The 9050-nt window shown below is 33.5% G+C and overlaps 1 non-coding gene across 1 annotated transcript; it reads right to left on the bottom strand.

The window, feature by feature from the left end:
* Positions 1–5002: 5002 nt before the first annotated feature.
* Positions 5003–5109, bottom strand: LOC139846239 (small nucleolar RNA R71). The gene has a single exon (XR_011758967.1). It is a non-coding gene; the product is annotated as a small nucleolar RNA R71 (small nucleolar RNA).
* Positions 5110–9050: the final 3941 nt, after the last annotated feature.

Here is a 9050-nt window from a genome sequence, read left to right as displayed (position 1 = left end):
TATAGCACGTAGGTACATGACCTCCCTTACTCCTCTTTTTCACGCTCCCTTCACCTTCAGGCGTACTCCTCGCCCTTTTACCAAGAGCGCCATGTGACTCTAACCTTGCAAGTACTTCTTCATCACCACTACCTTGAGGTTTAAGAAACCTCTTTTTCAACTCTCCCTTATGACCTTAGTAACTTGGTCTCGGACCATCTCGGTTACTATTCCCTCGAACGACTCTTGGAGAACTTGTTTAACCTTGTCGGCGAAAATCAAAATATAGCGTTCGAACTCGGCCTCAATCCTTAACGTTAACTCATCCTTCCCTTCACGAATAGGCCCGTCCGTTCCATATCCATCTTCCATTTTCATTCTAAGGAATGCAAAAACGATTAAACCAAGAATGCATATAAACTCACTCGCACTACAACGCCCCATCTTGCTCGATAATCGTCGTACATCGCTCGTTTGGCACGATTTAAACCCGTAACAATGGTAGCTAGTCATTGTTACGCGAGCACGCCGCGTTAACTTGCTAGTACAACGTCTATCTCGCTTGATGATTTCAAACACAACACAAAATAATTAGCGCAAGGTTAGTTCACATAAACCTATGCACTAACCAAACCGGTCCGAACCGAAGTCCTACAAGTCCCGCATAAAGCGCACACACAATAAAGTCTAAGTCTAGGCACCTATCTCAAGTCGCCTAAATCCCATAGACCATGCTCTGATACCACTTGAAACAACCCAACCCGCACTTGACCGGACAATTTTTTTTTTTTTAAATAAACCATTAGCGCCCGCTTAAACGGTTACATAACGTAAAAACGTTCCATACAACCCATTGATAATGCTAAAAACAAACATATATTTCATAGCATTATCCCTCAAGAAAGACAAGCTTTTAGTTGCAATTGTTCTATTTACAAGTAATATTCGTTTAAATAATAAAAGGTGAAGACAAAAGACAGACTCGACGAATTGAAGACGCAAACGACCAAAAAGCTCAAAAGTACAAAATACAATCAAAGTGGTTCCAATTATTGATAAGAAACGTCTCAAAATTACAAGAGTACAAGATTCGAAACGCAAAGTACAAGATATTAAATTGTACACAAGGACGTTCGAAAATTCGGAACCGGGACCAGAGTCAACTCTCAACGCTCGACGCAACGGACTAAAAATTACAAGTCAACTATGCACATAAATATAATATAATATTTAAATAATTCTTATAATTATTTATATATTATATAATATATTAATAAACCGTCGGCAGAAGAAAACAACCACATGTGAGCCTCCCCAGCTGGCCATGCGATCGCATGGCCTTGAAGGGCAAAGCTCATGCGATCGCATGAGCCCCTTTTTCAGCTCACAGGCCTATGAATTTCGAGCTTTGGTGCACCATTTAACACACCTTTTTCTCTTCACTCATACGTAAACTTATATATATATATATATATATATATATATATATATATATATATATATATATATATATATATTTTTTAATTTTAATTTTAATTTTAATCCTAATAATAAGGGTATGTTAGCGAATGTTGTAAGGGTGTAAGTCGAAATTCTGTCCGTGTAATGCTACGCTATTTTTAATCATTGTAAGTTATGTTCAACCTTTTTAATTTAATGTCTCGTAGCTAAGTTATTATTATGCTTATTTAAAACGAAGTAATCATGATGTTGGGCTAAAAATATTAAAATTGGGTAATTGGACTTTGTACCATAATTGGGGTTTGGACAAAAGAACGACACTTGTGGAAATTAGACTATGGGCTATTAATGGGCTTTATATTTGTTTAACTAAATGATAATTTGTTAATTTTAATATAAAGATTTACAATTAGACATACCTATAAATAACCATATACACACGATCGGACACGATGGGCGGGATATTTATATGTACGAATAATTGTTCATTTAACCGGACACAAGAATGGATTAATAGTCTATGGAATTATTAAAACAGGGGTGAAATTATGTACAAGGACACTTGGCATAATTGATAACAAAGTATTAAAACCTTGGGTTACACGCAGTCGATAACCTGGTGTAATTATTAAACAAAATATTAAAACCTCGTTACAGTTTAAGTCCCCAATTAGTTGGAATATTTGACTTCGGATATAAGGATAATTTGACGAGGACACTTGCACATTATATTTATGACTGATGGACTGTTATGGACAAAAACCAGACGGACATATTAAATAATCCAGGTCAAAGGACAATTAACCCATGGGCATAAAACTAAAATCAACACGTCAAACATCATGATTACGGAAGTTTAAATAAGCATAATTCCTTTATTTTCATATTTAATTGCACTTTTAATTTTCGTACTTTTTAATTATTGCAAGTTTATTTTATCGCAATTTTATTTATCGCAATTTCATTATCGTTATTTACTTTACGCTTTAAATTAAGTTGTATTTATTTTTAATATTTTACATTAGGTTTTAACTGCGACTAAAGTTTTAAAATCGACAAACCAGTCATTAAATGGTAAAAACCCCCTTTTTATAATAATAATATTACTTATAGATATTTGTATTTTTATAAAATAAAACTAATATAGCGTTAAGCTTTGTTTAAAAGATTTCCCTGTGGAACGAACCGGACTTACTACAAATTACACTACTGTACGATTAGGTACACTGCCTATAAGTGTTGTAGCAAGGTTTAAGTATATCCATTCTATAAATAAATAAATATCTTGTGTAAAATTGTATCGTATTTAATAGTATTTCGTTGTAAAATATAAGCTATTTCATATACACCTCGCATAACATCAAGTATTTTTGGCGCCGCTGCCGGGGACTAGCTAAAACGCCGGAAGCGCAACGCTAATATATAAGAAAAAAAAGATTTTTATTAATTTTTAAGTCTACTTTTATAAAAATTACGCTTTTGTAAAAATACGTTTTAAAAAATCGAAAATATAAAAAGAAAAACAAAAATATAAATATTTTTAAGAGTTTGTTAAACATATAAGTTTTATAAAGTTTCTTTAATTTTATTTTAGTTTGTAAAAAAAATATATAAGTTTTATTTACATATATATAAATATATAAAACAAAAAACAAAAAAAAAACAAAAAAAAATTTAAAAACTCTCACGGCCTTGTACTGTAGCAGCCCAGACCGTGGCCCAAAATCAAATCTCATGCGATCGCATGAGTACGAAGGCATAACTTCATGCGATCGCATGAAGGCACCTGACACGCCACAGTAAAACCCTAAACAGCATTAATTACGGGTTATTATTATTATTATTATTATTATTATTATTATTAATTAAACCCTAACTAGGTTATTATTATTATAATATTTAGTTTTAATTTTATTATTTTGTATTATTTAGATTTAATTAGTTTAATTAATTTATATAAAATTAATAGTTTTATAAAATAAATAATATAAAAATAATATTTTTATAAAAATTGTACTTTTTACAAATTTTAGTATATTTTTATATTTTGTCTCTTTTTATTTGTTTTTAGCGTAATATTTGTATTTTTCGCTCATTTTTAGTTTTAAATATAGTTTTAGCCATAGTTATTTTTATTTCTAGATTTTTAGGCTTTGCCGTAAAATCCCTTAAGTGCTTTTTCTTTAGACTAAGATTTAGGTGCTTTAGAATTTGCGACGCCTTTTTAAGTTTTAGTTCCTTTTTAAGTTATTGCCATTTGGGATATAGTTTTACTTATAAGCTTTAATATTTTTAGACGCAACTTTTAATTCTTAGTTTTTAGTTCCTTTTTAAGTTTCAACGCGCTACTTTCTTATTTTTATTTTTCGATGCCTTTTACCTATGTATCAATTATCACTCCAATTAGTAATCTCAATTTGCAATTTTAATTTTAAGTTAGTGATAATAATAAGGTTGGGTTAGTCGAGTGTTTTAAAGTTTTTTAAGTCACTCTTTTTCTTTCTTATTTCTCCAATTTTAATACCGACGCGCTCTTTTTCTTTCTTATTTCTCGCCATTCTAGTTTTTAGGACATAGAATTTTCTACTTCTTCTTTAAATTTCTTTAAATTACGAAAAATTATTTTAAGCGGTTAAATTGATAGACATCAAAATTTTCTGGTTCGTAGTAATAGTTGGATTTGTACGTGGACCGGGTTATTGGAGCCAAACAGTACTCAATTATATTGAAACCAAACGAATCCTGCCCCTCTGCTGCATCTTTTGGCTATTCGAAACGTGGGCAAAATTAGAAAAGTCTATTAATTGGATAACTTATATAATTTTTCTTTCTTTTTAAAAACTAATAGGATATTCAGTGAATGCACCGAGCAAAATGTTCACCACCTTTTGTACATTCACCACCTGTAACTCGATCAAGACATCTAGCTAATATTATCGCCGTTGATTTTTCTTTAGAATCGTCATCCAGTCGACCAAGTACTCCAATTCAAATTTCCGATAATCCATTTTTTGAACCCGACCTCACAATTGAGAATCCGGAGAATATTCAGGGATGATTCATAGATCCTGAACCACTAATCTTTCCTCCGGAACCACCAATCATTCAAACAGAGATTGTTGAGGAACGATCCATTAAATCAGAATCCTCTAGTGATTCAGATTCAACAAATTCAATTATGGAGAATCTGGAACCTCTAAGTATGGAAGACCGAATGAGAGCTAAACGCACTGGCCAAGGTCACGCAATTACTCAAACAGACATTAATGCGCCAGATTATGAAATCAAAGGACAAATTCTACACATGGTGACTAATCAATGCCAATTTAGTGGTGCACCGAAGGAAGATCCAAATAAACATCTTCGTACCTTTAATAGGATCTGCACACTATTTAAAATAAGAGAAGTTGAGGATGAACAGATATATCTCATGTTATTTCCCTGAACTTTAAAGGGAGAAGCCAAATATTGGTTTGAATCGTTACCTGAAGGGGCGATTGATACATGGGACGTTTTAGTTGAAAAATTTCTTAAACAATTCTTTCCGGCATCTAAAGCCGTAAGACTTCAAGGAGAAATTGTTACATTCACACAGAAACCAAATGAAACTCTATATGAGGCATGGACAAGATTTGGAAAGTTATTGAGAGGATGTCCGCAACATGGTTTAGACACTTGTCAAATAGTAAAAATATTCTACCAAGGATGCGACATCACTACAAGGAAAGACATAGACATAGCAGCTGGTGGTTCTATTATGAAGAAAACCGAAACTGATGCTTACAAAATTATTGATAACACTGCTTCCCACTCACATGAGTGGCACCAAGAAAAAGATATCGTTAGATCATCTAAAGCAGCTAGAGCCGATTCTAGCCATGACTTAGATTCCATTTCCGCAAAGATAGATGCTGTCGAGAGACGAATGGAAAAGATGACTAAAGATATTCACTCAATACGAATTAGTTATGAGCAGTGTGGAGGACCACATTTGACAAAAGATTGTCTCAGTATTGAACTAACAATGGAACAAAGAGAGAATGTTTCATATCTAAACAAAGGCCTGGAAATAATTATCAGAATAATTATCAACCGCCAAGACCGATTTACAATCAAAACCAGAATTATAATCGAAATGTTCCATACAACAACCAACAAGGTCCTAACAATCAACAAGTATCCAACAATACTTACAACCAGCAAAGACCTAATTTTCAAAACAAACCACCACAAACCGATGATAAAAAGCCAAATTTAGAAGATATGATGACGAAGCTAGTTGAATCTCAAACACAGTTTTTCACATCTCAGAAACAAACAAATGAACAAAATGCTCAAGCATTTAGAAATCAACAAGCTTCTATTCAAAATCTGGAACAAGAAGTAAGTAACCTAGCAAGGTTAATAGGTAAAAGAAAATCGGGAAGTTTACCTAGTGATACAAATGCTAACCCCCGGAATGAAACAGCTAAAGCCATTACCACAAGAAGTGGTATTACACTTAAACCACCTGAAATACCTGTAATTTCTAATGAAGATACTCCTACTCCACAAGAACCACAACCTGAACAAGATAAGGAAAAAGAACCGGTAGTTGAAAAGGTTAATGAAGATAACACAGTTAAGGCTAAACCTTATGTTAAACCATACCAACCACCACTTCCTTACCCGAGTAAAATGAGAAAAGAGAGACTTGAAGCCGAGCAATCCAAATTCTTGGATATGTTTAAACATATAAATGTAAATCTTCCTTTCATAGATGTGATTTCAGGAATGCCTAGATATGATAAATTTCTGAAAGATCTAATCTCAAATAGAAAGAAAATGGAAGAACTATCAGCTGTTACTATGAATGCTAATTGTTCAGCAGTGCTGTTGAATAAGATACCAGAAAAACTATCTGATCCAGGAAGTTTCACAATTCCATGTTTTCTGGGTAGTCTTAGTTCAATAGAAGCATTGGCAGACTTAGGTGCTAGTATAAATTTAATGCCTTATTCACTATACACTAAACTAGACCTTGGAGAATTGAAACCAACACGAATAAGTATACAACTAGCCGATAGATCAGTAAAATATCCTAGAGGGATAATGGAGAACATGCTAGTTAAAGTTGGTACTTTAGTATTTTCAGTAGATTTTGTTGTTCTGGACATGGAAGAAGATTCTCAAGTTCCTCTCATATTAGGAAGACCATTCTTAAACACGGCTAAAGCAATGATGACGTGTTCGGTAAGAAACTAACCCTAAGTATAGAGGACGAGAGTGTTACCTTTTCTGTTGATAGAGCAATGCAACAACCGCAATCTGCAGATGATACATGCTATTATATTCTTTAACGACCGGTCCTAATCCTCCCGGACGAAGTCTTCAACAGTTGGTCCCATTGCGATGATCGACTCCAAGTAAGGTTCTTAATATGAGCTAATGTACAGCGGAAGACTTAATTCGTACCTGAGAATAACATGCTTTAAAATGTCAACATAAAGTTGGTGAGATATATAGGTTTGATACTAGCAGCGTTATAACTATGGACCACAAGATTTCATATGTAAACATTTTAATAAAAATATTCAAAGTGGTTGAGCACTTGGTAACCATACTTAACATTTAATCACGTCGCATATTCCCTTTATTATGAAATCTTACTACACTGTACCGAGTGTAGTCACGAAACGAAGTACTGTGCAACCGTTGAATACTGGTCGTCCAGTCCGGTTGGGGTTGTCAGGCCCGATAGATCTATCAACAGGATTCGCATTTACAATACCGCTGTAAATAATAGTTACCAAGCTACAGGGAAGTATGCCAGTGGTACAACTCAACGTAGAATATATTTTTCAGTTACTTGTGTCCATAACGTAAAACATAAAATACATGTATTCTCATCCCGAAATATTTAGAGTTTAAAAGTGGGACTATATACTCACCATACTCACCATACTGTATTTTGTAGTAAAAATACATATAACATCATTGAACAAATGTAGAGTTGGCCTCGGATTCACGAACCTATATCAAGTATATGTATATATTATCACATATAATGGAAATCAATTAATTCTATCTATATAGTTTTTATATAATTAGTGTTGTAGTTTATTTATAATTTGTACAAAATTCTAATATCTTTCATATCTTAAATCGCATGTTATGTATGTATTTATTTTGTATATACATAATAGAAAGGTTAATATTTTTAATATATATAATTATAGTTAATATTAATATAATTTTAGTATATTTTTATATACTAACTATTTATTTGTTATAATAATATAATAACAATAATGATATTAATAATAGTAATAATAATAATAATAATAATAAGAAACTACCTTACAAACAGAGAACTCCAAAAACAATATAGCTACTCTTGCCCGAGTTTGAACCCATGACCTCTCGTTCCACGCAAACACCCCTATCCATCTAATCTATCACGTTTTCTGTTTTATTTATGATTCTGTTTTTAAATCAATTATAACCGGCCCAACATAGTGACATGTCCAGCAACCCAACAATGCTTAACGGCCCAAGTTCACTAGCCCAGCTAACAATAAACGGCCTAACAGCAACTCGGCCCAACTTCTTAATTTAACTAAAGCCTAACTGCATCCTTAAACCCTTGTTCCAATTTCAGCTTAATAAAAAGAAATAAAAAGAAATACAGTGGCCTGGGTTCGAACCCTTGACCTCTCGTCCAGCAACCTTAGCACCCAGCCACTACTCCATATTCGTATTTCCTGAATAGATCCGATTCTATATGAATATAAATCGGATTTTTTTCCTGTTTTCTACTATCTTTTTCCTCACACATTAATTGATTGGATCATTTTGGCCCAACCAATAATTGGATTCTCTCGGCCCAAACACGAAACAGAAGCCCAACATGCTTAAATTATTTAAGCCTAATTGTGATGATTTTAAATACGTGGCATGTTTGATGGATGTTAAAGAAACGAAGTACAGGTATAGCAACGGAAGTCTCACATCAATGAAGTTTCAGTTGTCACCATCACCTCTCATCTTCATCGTATCTATCATCGAACAATCTCTTGATCATTCATCTTCATCGTTGTTGCTACTGTTTCACTGTATTATCTAACATAAGTGGGTTTCATTGATGGTGATCAAAATAGGAAAAACCCAGGACTGTAACAAAAACATGGTGATGAAGATGATTTGTTGTGGCTTTCGAAGGAAACAGAAAGAAAAAAAATATATATATATATATGTATTACGGTAGCAGTAGTTAAATAAGAAGAATACCGATGGATGTTTAGTGATTTCCGGAAGAGAGAGAAGAAAGAGAGAAGAAGATGGTGATCGTGTGGGTGGTGTGTGGTTGTAGCAGAAGGTGGCGATTGGGGAGTGATGGAGATTAAACTAGCAGCGGTATTATCCAGTTTTTGTTGATGGGTTGTGGAGTTTTCGAAAAAGAAAGGTGAAAAGAAAAAAAAATGTTGGTCATGGTGCTTCGGTTATGGTGTCTTTGGTTGTGGTTTATGGTGATGATATTGGGTGGTGCTTACGGTGGCAGCCATGATAAAAGAGAAAAGGAAAAGGATGAGAGGGAGAGGATGAGAGATTGAGGGTGGCGGTTATGGTGG

Source organism: Rutidosis leptorrhynchoides, chromosome 4 (assembly GCF_046630445.1).
Source record: "Rutidosis leptorrhynchoides isolate AG116_Rl617_1_P2 chromosome 4, CSIRO_AGI_Rlap_v1, whole genome shotgun sequence".
In the NCBI taxonomy this organism is placed as follows: Eukaryota; Viridiplantae; Streptophyta; class Magnoliopsida; order Asterales; family Asteraceae; genus Rutidosis; species Rutidosis leptorrhynchoides.
Note: the sequence above shows the minus strand (reverse complement) of the source record. Positions and strands in the feature narration are given on the sequence as shown.